Below are 13,297 nucleotides of genomic sequence, written 5' to 3' on the forward strand. Positions count from 1 at the left end.
CGTCGTTAGCCCCTAGTTCAAACCAGATATAATTCGACTGTGAGTCCCCTGCTAAAGAGAGGTTTTTTAATGAGTTTAGCACATTGCCTAAAGATGTCCGCGGAACTGAATTCGACGACCGGCGCCTGGTAAGGCTCATCAGACGCAGATGCATGAAGTTCGGAACCAGTGACTAGAGATGAGTCCGGGGGTCCGGTGATGCATACCTTGCTCGAAGTCGGGTCTGTGTGCGGCTCCAACGCCGCTGAGTCTGCGGCTTCCATGGAGGGGTTAAGCTTCCCGTCTTTGGATGGCGCAAGTTGCTTCTAATATAGGGCCGGAGCACTTATAGGCGCAATCTCCTATGCATGGTCCGACAAATTTAGGTCATGTTCATCGTGGTGGCAGGGAGTGGCTGCTATGGGCTCAAATCCATCGAAGATCAAGTCTACGTGGGTATCAGCGATGTAGTTCAAGCTTCCAAACCTGACCTGACGGCCAGGGGCGTAGCTGTCGATCTGCTCTAGATGGCCAAGCGAGTTGGCCCGCACTATGAAGCCACCGAATATGAATATCTGGCTAGGGAGAAAGACACCCCCTGGCAGCATTGTTGTAGATGATGGATGGGGCCATCGAACCTTCTGATGACGGCACAATGGAACTCTCAATGAAAGCACCAATGTCGGTGTCAAAACCGGCGGATCTCGGGTAGGGGGTCCCGAACTGTGCGTCTAAGGTTGATGGTAACAGGAGACAGGGGACATGATGTTTACCCAGGTTCGGGCCCTCTCTATGGAGGTAATACCTACTTCCTGCTTGATTGATCTTGATGAATATGAGTATTACAAGAGTTGATCTACCTCGAGATCGTAATGGCTAAAACCCAAAAAGTTTAGCCTATGTGATTATGATTATCCCTATGGACTAAACCCTCCAGTTTATATAGACATTGGAGGAGACTAGGGTTATACAAGGTCGGTTACAGAGAAAGGAATCTTCATATACACAAACCAAGCTTGCCATCCACGCCAAGGAGAGTCCCATCCGGACACGAGTGAGAATCTTCGGTCTTGTATCTTCATAGGCCCATCAGTCTAGCCCATGTCCAACAGGCCGGACGCTCGAGGACCCCTTATTCCAGAACTCCCTCAGTAGCCCCTGAACTTTGATTTGGCGGTATTGTTGGATGAAGCGGTCCGGACCGACATTACATGACCGCGTTCATGAGACTAGTTCTACCGACGCGCTTCACACACAGGTGGCTAGCAGGTGTCTGTTTCTCCAGCTTTAGTTGAATTGAATTTGACTACGCCCGGTCCTTGTTGAAGGTTAAAACAGCACACGTGACGAAAAATCGTTGTGGTTTTGATGCGTAGGTAAGAACGGTTCTTGCTAGAAGCCCGTAGCAGCCACATAAAACTTGTAACAACAAAGTAGAGGACGTCTAACTTGTTTTTGCAGGGCTTGTTGTGATGTGATATGGTCAAGATGCGATGATATATAAATTGTTGTATGAGATGATCATGTTTTGTAACAGTTATCGGCAACTGGCAGGAGCCATATGGTTGTCGCTTTATTGTATGAAATGCAATCGCCATGTAATTGCTTTACTTTATCACTAAGCAGCAGCGATAGTCATAGAAGCAATAGCTGGCAAGACGACAATGATGCTACGATGGAGATCAAGGTGTCAAGCCAGTGATGATGGTGATCATGACGGTGCTTTGGAGATGGAGATCAAAGGCACAAGATGATGATGGCCATATCATATCACTTATATTGATTGCATGTGATGTTTATCCTTTATGCATCTTATTTTGCTTAGTACGACGGTAGCATTATAAGATGATCTCTCACTAAATTTTAAGGTATAAGTGTTCTCCCTGAGTATGCACCATTGCTACAGTTCGTCGTGCCAAGATACCACATGATGATCGGGTGTGATAAGCTCTATATTCACATATAACGGGTGCAAGCCAGTTTTGCACACGCAGAATACCCGGGTTAAACTTGACGAGCCTAGCATATGCATATATGGCCTCGGAACACTGAGGCCAAAAGGTTGAGCATGAATCATATAGTAGATATGATCAACATAGTGATGTTCACCATTGAAAACTAATCCATCTCACGTGATGATCGGACATGGTTTAGTTGATTTGGATCACGTGATCACTTAGAAGATTAGAGAGATGTCTATCTAAGTGGGAGTTCTTAAGTAATATGATTAACTGAACTTTAATTTATCATGAACTTAGTACCTGATAGTATTTTGCATGTCTATGTTGTTGTAGATAAATGGCCTGTGCTACTATTCCTTTGAATTTTAATGCGTTCCTAGAGAAAGCTAAGTTGAAAGATGATGGTGGAAACCACACGGACTGGGTCCATAACTTGAGGATTATCCTCATTGTTACACAGAAGAATTACGTCCTGGAAGCACCACTGGGTGCCAAACCCGCTGCAGGAACAACTCCGAACGTTATGAACGTCTGGCAGAGCAAAGCTGATGACTACTCGATAGTTCAGTGTGCCATGCTTTACGGCCTAGAACCGGGTCTCCAACATCGTTTTGAACATCATGGAGCATATGAGATGTTCCAAGAGTTGAAGTTAATATTTCAAGCAAATGCCCGAACTGAGAGATATGAAGTCTCCATTAAGTTCTACATCTGCAAAATGGAGGAGAATAGTTCTGTCAGTGAACATATACTCAGAATGTCTGGGTACCACAATCACTTGACTCAACTGGGAGTTAATCTTCCTGTTGATAGTGTCATTGACAGAGTTCTTCAATCACTGCCACCAAGCTACAAAAGCTTCATGATGAACTATAATATGCAAGGGATGGATAAGACAATTCCCGAGCTCTTCGCGGTGCTAAAGGCCGCGGAGGTAGAAATCAAGAAGGAGCATCAAGTGTTGATGGTTAACAAGACCACTAGTTTTAAGAAGAAGGGCAATGGGAAGAAGGGGAACTTCAAGAAGAATGGCAAGCAAGTTGCTGCTCAAGTGAAGAAGCCCAAGTCTGGACCTAAGCCTGAGACTGAGTGCTTCTACTGCAAAGGGACTGGTCACTGGAACCAGAACTGCCCCAAGTATTTGGCGGATAAGAAGGATGGAAAAATGAAAGGTATATTTGATATACATGTTATTGATGTGTACCTTACTAATGCTCGTAGTAGCGCCTGGGTATTTGATACTGGTTCTGTTGCTCATATTTGCAACTCGAAACAGGGGCTACGGATTAAGCGAAGATTGGCTAAGGACGAGGTGACGATGTGCGTGGGAAATGGTTCCAAAGTCAATGTGATCGCGGTCGGCACACTACCTCTACATCTACCTTCGGATTAGTTTTAGACCCGAATAATTGTTATTTGGTGCCAGCGTTAAGCATGAACATTATATCTGGATCTTGTTTGATGCGAGACAGTTATTCATTTAAATCAGAGAATAATGGTTGTTCTATTTATATGAGTAATATCTTTTATGGTCATGCACCCTTGATGAATGGTCTATTTTTATTGAATCTCGATAGTAGTGATACACATATTCATAGTATTGAAGCCAAAAGATATAAGTTTAATAATGATAGTGCAACTTATTTGTGGCACTGCCGTTTAGGTCATATTAGTGTAAAGTGCATGAAGAAACTCCATGCTAATGGGCTTTTGGCATCACTTGATTATGAATCACTTGATGCTTGCGAACCATGTCTCACAGGCAAGATGACTAAGACTCCGTTCTCCGAAACAATGGGGCGAGCAACATACTTATTGGAAATAATACATATTGATGTATGTGGTCCGATGAGCGTTGATGCTCGCGGCGCGTATTGTTATTTTCTGAACTTCACAGATGATTTGAGCAGATATGGGTATATCTACTTAATGAAACATAAGTCCGAGACATTTGAAAAGTTCAAAGAATTTCAGAGTGAAGTGGAAAATCATCGTAACAAGAAAATAAAGTTTCTACGATCTGATCGTGGAGGTGAATATTTGAGTTATGAGTTTGGTCTTCATTTGAAACAATGTGGAATAGTTTCACAACTCACGCCACCTGGAACACCACAGCGTAATGGTGTGTCTGTACGTCGTAACCGCACTTTATTAGATATGGTGCGATCTATGATGTCTCTTAATAATTTACCGCTATTGTTTTGGGGTTATGCTTTAGAGACGGCTGCATTCACGTTAAATAGGGCACCATCGGAATCCGTTGAGATGACACCATATGAACTGTGGTTTGGCAAGAAACCCAAGTTGTCGTTTCTTAAAGTTTGGGGCTGTGATGCTTATGTGAAAAAGCTTCAACCTGATAAGCCTGAACCCAAATTGGAGAAATGTATCTTCATAGGATACCCAAAGGAAACTGTTGGGTACAACTTCTATCACAAATCCGAAGGCAAGATATTCGTTGCTAAGAATGGATCCTTTCTAGAGAAGGAGTTTCTCTCGAAAGAAGTGAGTGGGAGGAAAGTAGAACTTGATGAGGTAATTGTACCTTCGCCCGAATTGGAAAGTAGTCCATCATAGAAATTAGTTCATGTGATTCCTACACCAATTAGTGAGGAAGCTAATGATGATGATCATGAAACTTCAGATCAAGTTACTACTGAACCTCGTAGGTCAACCAGAGTAAGATCCGCACCAGAGTGGTACGGAAGTCCTTTTCTAGAAGTTATGTTACTTGACCATGACGAACCTACTGTCAGGACCCCGATCCTAAGTCACACCGATCTAGCATGTAACACATCATATTACTTTGCGGCCTCACGCACGATATTCCCACGGGTGCCACCTTACCTGGCCCGGGACCGTTTGCGCCTTTTGGCTCACGTATATGATAGTGTCGCTAGCATCCATATGACAGAGAACTCGAGCCGACATGACTAGTCTTGAATCCAAAGTGGCACTAACTTACAGGGACAGACATACATGACCCAGCAACGAACGTGTCGGTCATCAATGTATGAACCCAAGTCGTAGCAAGCTATAAGGACTTAAAGGAACAACGCGTGATATTTCCCTGAAGGGACAGACACATGAACAAAGAAGGACACATGCCGGCCAGCCTAAGTGTTCCAGAGCAGTAGCAAGCTACCATGGCTCAGTGGAAACACTAGGAGACATTTCCCCATAAGAGCGGCTACCAAAAATAAACAACTAGGTTGTCGGATCCCACACATACCAAGCATTTCAAAATCATACACACAATATGCTTGATATGTGCAAATACAACATGGCATCACAACAAAACTCCATGACTCAAAGTATTTATTCAGAAGGCTCCGAAGAGTCATACATAGTAAGAATTACAATCATGGGTCACATGACCCAACATACAGAGCATACAAGCAACGGAAGCATACACATGTCTGGGTACAGACATCTGAAAAGGAAGAAGGCTTTAGAGCCTGACTATCTACAATACCCTCCCAAAGGTACAAGATCGTAGCTGAGGTAACAAGCTAAACGCCGGAGTCCACGTGGAACTACTAGTGAGACTGAAGTCTCTCTGCAAAAACATAAATTAAGAAAACGTGAGTACAAATGTACCCAGCAAACTAGCTACATATGCATCAGTATCAACAAAGGGGGTGGTGGAGTTTAACTGCAGCAAGCCATCTTTGACTTAGTGGCTATCCTGTACTACGACTACTGGTAACTCTTTTGAGGTGGCGCACACGAGTCCACATATTCACCAATCAATACACCACTATGGATCCGCTCCCGTCTCCCTGCAAGAACGCCACCCATAGCACTCACGCTTATCTTGCGCATTTTAGAGTATCCACTTTCACTTGTCTATGAACTATATAAGCAACCCAGTAGTCCTTTACCGCGGACGCGACTATTCGAATAGATCATGTTAACCCTGCAGGGGTGTACTTCTTCACACACGCTCTCGCCACTTACCGCCATGTACACGTCATGTATCTCGGCAACCTTCAAGCGGAAGCCTGGCAAGGGTGTCGGCCACGACCTAACTAACCAAGCAAGACTCTAGTCTAGGTTTATCGCCTATTCGGGTTCCATCCGCAAGGAGAACCGGCCGAGGTGTCGCTCACGGCCCCAAACGATGTGTGTAGGGTTCCCAATCCCACCTCGTCGGATGGATCTATGCTTGGTACACGGTGCCACGGTGCCAGTCTATCCCAAGCCCACCTGTACCGGGTGCCACTTGCTAGACTATTAACACAACCTACAAACACCAGAAACTAGTTGCAACTCCTGGATAGAGATCGAGGCGATTAATAAGCCGAGAGGGGTCGAGTTACCGGAACCCAATGTGTGGTAGTAACCATCTTGGATCACAGACACAGAACTCAGTTCCTGAGGACAGTTTCAATGAGACAACCCACCATGTACTCCTACATGGCCTCTCACCGCTACCTTTACCAAATCATGTTCACACACTTAGCTCTCAACAGTAAGACATGTTCACCACATTCCAATTCATCCCCGATGAATCAGACCCGACTCAACTCTAAGCAGTAGCAGGCATGACAACAAGCATGAATGAGTAGGCACATCAGGGTTCAAACAACTCCTACTCATGCTAGTGGGTTTCATCTATTTACTGTGGCAATGACAGGTCATGCAGAGGAAAGGGGTTCAACTACCACAACATGTAACAGTTGAATCGTTGTTGTCCTAATGCAGTAAATGAGAGCAGGAGCGAGAGAGTGGGATTGTATCAAAATGAACAAGGGGGTTTTGCTTGCCTGACACTTCTGAAGATGTGTAACACCCCGTATATGATTTACCTAATATGTAATCCAACTCTTGTCGTTTCTGGCGTTAAGTTATTTTATTTTCTCGGGTTCTGGTTTTTGTCTCCGTGTGTTGTTATCGTTGTCATGCATCTCATATCATGTCATCATGTGCATTGCATTTGCATACGTGTTCGTCTCATGCATCCGAGCATTTTCCCCGTTGTCCGTTTTGCATTCCGGCGCTCCGTTCTCCTCCGGTGGTCATTTCTACCTTTCTTTTGTGTGTGGGGATTAAACTTTTCCGGATTGGCCCGAGACTTGCCAAGCGGCCTTGGTTTACTACCGGTAGACCGCCTGTCAAGTTTCGTACCATTTGGACTTCGTTTGATGCTCCAACGGTTAACCGAGGGACCAAAAAGGCCTCGTGTGTGTTGCAGCCCAACACCTCTTCAATTTGGCCCAAAACCCACCAAAACCCTCTCCATCATCTAGAGCGTTCGATCATGATCGCGTGGCCGAAAACCGCACCTCATTTGGACTCTCCTAGCTCCTTCTATGCCTATATAAAGACCCCCCCCCCCGAAATTCTCCTTCTCCTTCCCCCCGAAACCCTAGATCCATTCCATCCGCCGCCGCCGGACAAAAATCGCCGGGCCGGACATTGTCTGACCCGCACCGCCGCCGCCACGTGTCGCCCGCCAGTTGGTCCGCGCCGCCGCCGGCCCGGGAGGCCCAGGAGGGGCCCCCGAGGCCCATCTCATCCCGCCGCTGCCCGGGATCCTCTTCCCCGAAGCCGGCCACGTTGCCGCCCGCCGGTCGCCGCCGCCGACGCGCCCTCGCACCGGTGCGAGCTCGCCGCCGCCTCGGCTCACCGGAGCTCGCCCCGCCGCCCACCGGCTCTGCCTCCCCGGCCTCTCCGTCCTCCCCGGCCCCCATCTCCGTCCTCAACCCCGGCCGTCTCCGGCATCTACAGTGCATCCCAGCGGTCCTCGGTTCCCGCAACCTCAGATCCAGATCTAGAAACCATAGGGGTTGTTTTTCCCTAAGTCCCTAAATATTTTTCTATGTTTGTCTTGTCGTAACTCTGCATTCGTAGCTCCGTTTTGGGCATATAGCATATCAAAATGTTCGCCTCAGAGAGCCCATCATTTCATCTCATTGCATCATTTTTATTTGAGTTCATCTTGATGCACGAAATGCTGTTGGAAAAATGCTATTTGAGATAATTGTCAGATCTGCTGCTCCAATTAGATATTTGTCATTTTTGCCATGATTATTGTGTGCATGATATGCCCCTGAGCTCTACATGTGTTTTGTTATATGTTTTTCCATCTATCCAGAGGTGCAACCCATGTATTTTTGTGATGTGTGTGTGGTGACTAGCACAAGCTTGCAAAGTGGTGCAATTGATAATGCTGATTTCAGGGACTTAGCTTTTCCACTAAGTCCTTGGATTGTTTATCTCAATATGCCATATGTTCATGTTGTTTCCTAGTGATCTGTGCCTCTTTTGAGGATGATCAGTAAGGATGTTTTGCTAATCTTATAGTGCTCTATCCATCCATGTCTTTTTTGCAAAGATGGAGCACCCTAGCTTGAGTCAATCGAGCTCTACTTTTGCTATTTCGTGAATCTGGGCAGATTGTCTACTTGTTAGCGATTTTGCCGAGGATGTTGTAGTTGATCCGTGCATGCTATGTTATTGTTCTTGCCATGTCTAGCTTGTATAATGTGTATTCTTGATGGGTGTATGCTTAGATTGTCATGACTTGCTCTGTAGTGAGTGCATCGAGCTCGTAAACATGCCTACTTGATATCTGATTTGCATGCTCCAGTTTTTCACTAAGTCTGAGAACTGCTTATGTTTTTGCCATGTTCACATGCTTGCAAATGTATTTTCTGATCCCTTTTGGCTCAAGGTCACTAAGGGACTTTTGTTAAGCTCTTTGAGCACCTCCATTCCATTCTTTACTTTGCCATGTTCAGGTCTTGTAGAATATAGTTTTCATGCTCCAAAGTGTGCTACCTGATCTGAAATTCCAGACAAGTGTTAATTTCACTAAGTCTGAAATCTGTTTACCAAATGCATTTTTGCCATGCTTGTTTGAACCTGTTAATGGATGAATTGGCCGTAGCTCAGTGTTCATCTTTTGTTAAGCATCATGAATGGATCCCTGCCATGTATTTTGTTGTCATGTTTGAGTGCTGTAGCATGTTCATCTTGTTGCATTTAGATGGCTACTTGCTGTATATCACAGACCGGTGCCATATTTGAATTGCTTGCCATTTCCAAACCGTAACTCCGATTCCGGTGATCTTTATATCGTTTTCAAGCGATTTCATCTCACCTTTCCAGTGGCACACTTGGATTTCCAAGTTGAGGCCAGGTTCATTCATTCCTTGTCAAATCTTGCATATGCATCACATATCGCATCCCGCATAGCATACCATGTTTGCATCATATTGTTTGAGCCTTGCACGTGGTTGATTGTGTCCTTGTTGCTTGTTTGTATTGTTTGGGTAGAGCCGGGAGACGAGTTCGCTAATGAGGAGCCCGTTGAGTTTGCTTTCGAGGATCCAGTCAACTCTGACAACTTTGCAGGCAAGATGATCATACCCTCGAAATCACTACTATCTTTGCTTTGCTAGATGCTCGCTCTTTTGCGATGCCTATGCTACGATGCCTACCACTTGCTTATCATGCCTCCCAAATTGCCATGTCAAACCTCTAACCCACCATGTCCTAGCAAACCGTTGATTGGCTATGTTACCGCTTTGCTCAGCCCCTCTTATAGCGTTGCTAGTTGCAGGTGAAGATTGGAGACCGTTCCTTGTTGGAACATTATTTACTTGTTGGGATATCATTATATTGCCTTGTTATCTTAATGCATCTATATACTTGGTAAAGGGTGGAAGGCTCGGCCTCTCGCCTAGTGTTTTGTTCCACTCTTGCCGCCCTAGTTTCCGTCATATCGGTGTTATGTTCCCGGATTTTGCGTTCCTTACGCGGTTGGGTTATAATGGGAACCCCTTGATAGTTCGCCTTGATTAAAGCTTTTCCAGCAATGCCCAACCTTGGTTTTACCATTTGCCACCTAGCCTCTTTTTCCCTTGGGTTTCCGGAGCCCGAGGGTCATCTTATTTTAAACCCCCCCGGGCCAGTGCTCCTCTGAGTGTTGGTCCACCTGTCAGCTGCCGGTGGCCACCAGGGGCAACTCTGGGCTGGCCTACCCGTACCTAAGACAATCTGAGTGTGCCCTGAGAACGAGATATGTGCAGCTCCTATCGGGATTTGTCGGCACATTCGGGCGGTGTTGCTGGATTTGTTTTAACTTGTCGAAGTGTCTTGTAGAACCGGGATACCGAGTCTGATCGGAATGTCTCGGGAGAAGGTCTATTCCTTCGTTGACCGTGAGAGCTTGTCATGGGCTAAGTTGGGACTCCCCTGCAGGGATTTGAACTTTCGAAAGCCGTGCCCGCGGTTATGGGCAGATGGGAATTTGTTAATGTCCGGTTGTAGATAACTTGAACCTTAACTTAATTAAAATGAATCAACTGTGTGAGTTACCGTGATGGTCTCTTCTCGGCGGAGTCCGGGAAGTGAACACGGTGTTGGAGTAATGCTTGCCGCAGGTTGTTCCTCTAGTTATCGTTCGCGCTTTGCCTCCTCTTCTCGCTCTCTTTTGCGAACAGGTTAGCCACCATATATGCTAGTCGCTTGCTGCAGCTCCACATATTTACCTTGCCTTACCTATAAGCTTAAATAGTCTTGATCGCGAGGGTGCGAGATTGCTGAGTCCCTGTGGCTCACAGATTACTTCCAAACCAGATGCAGGGCCTGATGACTCCGTTCCAGATGACGCGCTTGAGCTCAAGTGGGAGTTCGACGAGGACTCACGCCGATACTACGTGTCTTTCCCTGATGATCAGTAGTGGTGCCCAGTTGGGGCGATCGGGACCGTGTCGCATGTTGGGTTTATCTTTTATTTTGGCGCCGTAGTCGGGCCATGAGTGTTTGGATGATGTAATGCTATTTATGTACTTTGATTGACGTGGCGAGTGTAAGCCAACTATGTATCTCCCCTTTTATTATCTATATTACATGGGATGTTGTGAAGATTGCCTAACTTGCGACATTGCTTTCAATGCGGTTATGCCTCTAAGTCGTGCCTCGACACGTAGGAGCTATAGCCGCATCGAGGGCGTTACAAGTTGGTAATCAGAGCCTTCCCCGACCTTAGGAGCCCCCACTGCTTGATCGTTTTAGCAGCCGTTGTTGAGTCTAGAAAAATGTTTTGAGTCATTTAGGAATTATATATCGGAGAGTTTAGGAATTCTTTTTACTCCCCAGTCTCCTCATCGCTCTGGTAAGGCATCCTGACGTAGAGTTTTGACTCTTCTCTTCTCAAATTTCACTAAAAAATTTTAGGATCACGCGGGTATCTTGGAATCGTTCCGATGGTTTTGTGACGAGAACATTGTTCTTGGTGCCTCCTGTCTTTAGGGGTTGTGGCAGTGTCCCGGGGAGTTGAGCTCCGAGGTGTTGTCGTCACAATTTTATCGTTGCAGTTCTGGAATACCTGAGTTTAGTACGCCGACATCGAAAATCTCTTTTATGCAGTTCGTTGGTGAGATAACCTCGACGCCACCCAGTACTGGGGCGGGAGTTCGGGAGTATCGCCATAACTTGTATAACGGATGCTTTTCGAAGGTTGAGGTAGATGGTTTCCGAAGTTTTTCTCGGTTATGTGTTGAAGGATGGATACAGCTGGATGTAGGATTTGCTAGATTTGGGTGAGATATTATGCTTCCCCTGTATCCCCAACACCTGATTGCATAACCGGAAAGGTTCGGGAGTTTCATAGGTGGGAATTCTTGTAGCTCTAGTTCTTCTTCCACGGATATTTGGTTTGAGATTGGGATTTCTTACCGAGTATTCGTTCTTGATCCGTACCTTGTTGATTTATTCCTCTACCTAAATTCTAAGTGGCTTCTCAATTTATGGATATGTGACCATTTCAAGTGGAATGCATTCGTTCATTTTGTTCGGATGTGAAGACTATATGTTGCAATTTCATTCCGTTGGATTCAGCTTCATTTTGTCTATCAATGTGCTAATGGATGTCAACCCTCTTCAGGATGGCTCCTCCAAGCGCACGACTCAGAATCCTGATCCGCCACCACCTCCACCTCCTCCGGAGGCATGGCAAGCTGTGATGGCCGCAACCAATGCAAACACGCAGTTGATCATGCAAATTCTTCAAGAGCGCAATCAAGCGAACCAAGGCAACCAAGGCAACAATCAGAATCACTTTGCTACACTCAACCAGTTCCTTGCTAACGGGCCAAAGACTTTCAGCAATTGTGTTGAGGCAACTGATGCTGACGATTGGCTCGTGGATCTGTGCAAGCATTTCGAGTGCAGTAACGTCAGGCCTGAGGACTTTGTCAAGTTCGCTTCCTTCCAACTCAAAGACCAAGCTGCAGAATGGTTCCAGCAGTACAAGGATTCCAGAGGAGGCCGTGTGATTACCTGGGATGAATTCCGTCAAGATTTCAAAGCTCATCATATTCCTCAGAGCGTGGTTGAAAGCAAGCGTGAGGAATTCCGCAACCTGAAGCAAGGCTCTTTGTCTGTCTATGACTACAACAAGTTGTTTCAGAAGCTCGCCCGCTTTGCTAAGCAGGACGTCCCTGATGAGAAGAGTATGATATACCAGTTCAGGGGTGGTCTCAGAGAAGAAATCCAGCTAGCTCTTGTTCTCTTTGAGCCCTTGAGGTACGATGAGTTCTACAACATGGCATTGAAGCAAGAGGCTGCTCAACTGAGGTGTGATGCTTCCAAGAAGCGAGTCAGAGACACTACTCCTTCCTCCTCTACTCAAGTGGCCAAGCAGCAGAAGTATTGGCTTCCTCCTCCTCCGTTCCGTCAGCCGTTTCAGAAGAGCAAAGGTGGTAGTGGATCTTCCCACCCACCCAACCCTGGCTTTCAGAACAAGACTTGTCTCAAGCTCCAAGATCGAGTGCTCCGTATCACCGTCCGCTTTCAGAGGTCACGTGCAACAAGTGCCAACAGAAGGGTCACTATGCCAACAAATGCTTCAATCAGAGGTGTCTCCCTCCTCCTCCTCCTGTGAGATTGGCAAGTACAACTGTTGTCAAGCATAACCCCAAGCACGCCAAGGTCAACTTGATGAACGCAGCTCAGGCAGAGGACTCGTCAGATGTCATCATGGGTAACCTTCCTATTAACGATATTCCAGCTAAAGTTCTTTTTGACGCTGGTGCATCACATTGTTTCATCTCAAGACCGTTTACATCTAAGCATGGTTTGGCTTTGCAAGTTTTGCCTAGTCCATTAGCAGTTGTCTCTCCCGGTAGGTGCATGCATGCTAACTCCATTGCTCCGGATGTTACTATCACTTTGGGTGACTACAAGTTTCTATCTTCTCCTATGGTTCTTGGTGATTCGGATATTGATCTTATTCTCGGAATGGATTGGCTTTCCAAGCACAAGGCTCAGCTTGATTGTGCTGCCAGACAGATTCAATTGACTCATTCGTTTGAGGATGTAATTGTCTTTGCCGCTCGTGATGA

The sequence above is a fragment of the Triticum aestivum genome, chromosome 1A (assembly GCF_018294505.1).
Source record: "Triticum aestivum cultivar Chinese Spring chromosome 1A, IWGSC CS RefSeq v2.1, whole genome shotgun sequence".
NCBI lineage: Eukaryota > Viridiplantae > Streptophyta > Magnoliopsida > Poales > Poaceae > Triticum > Triticum aestivum.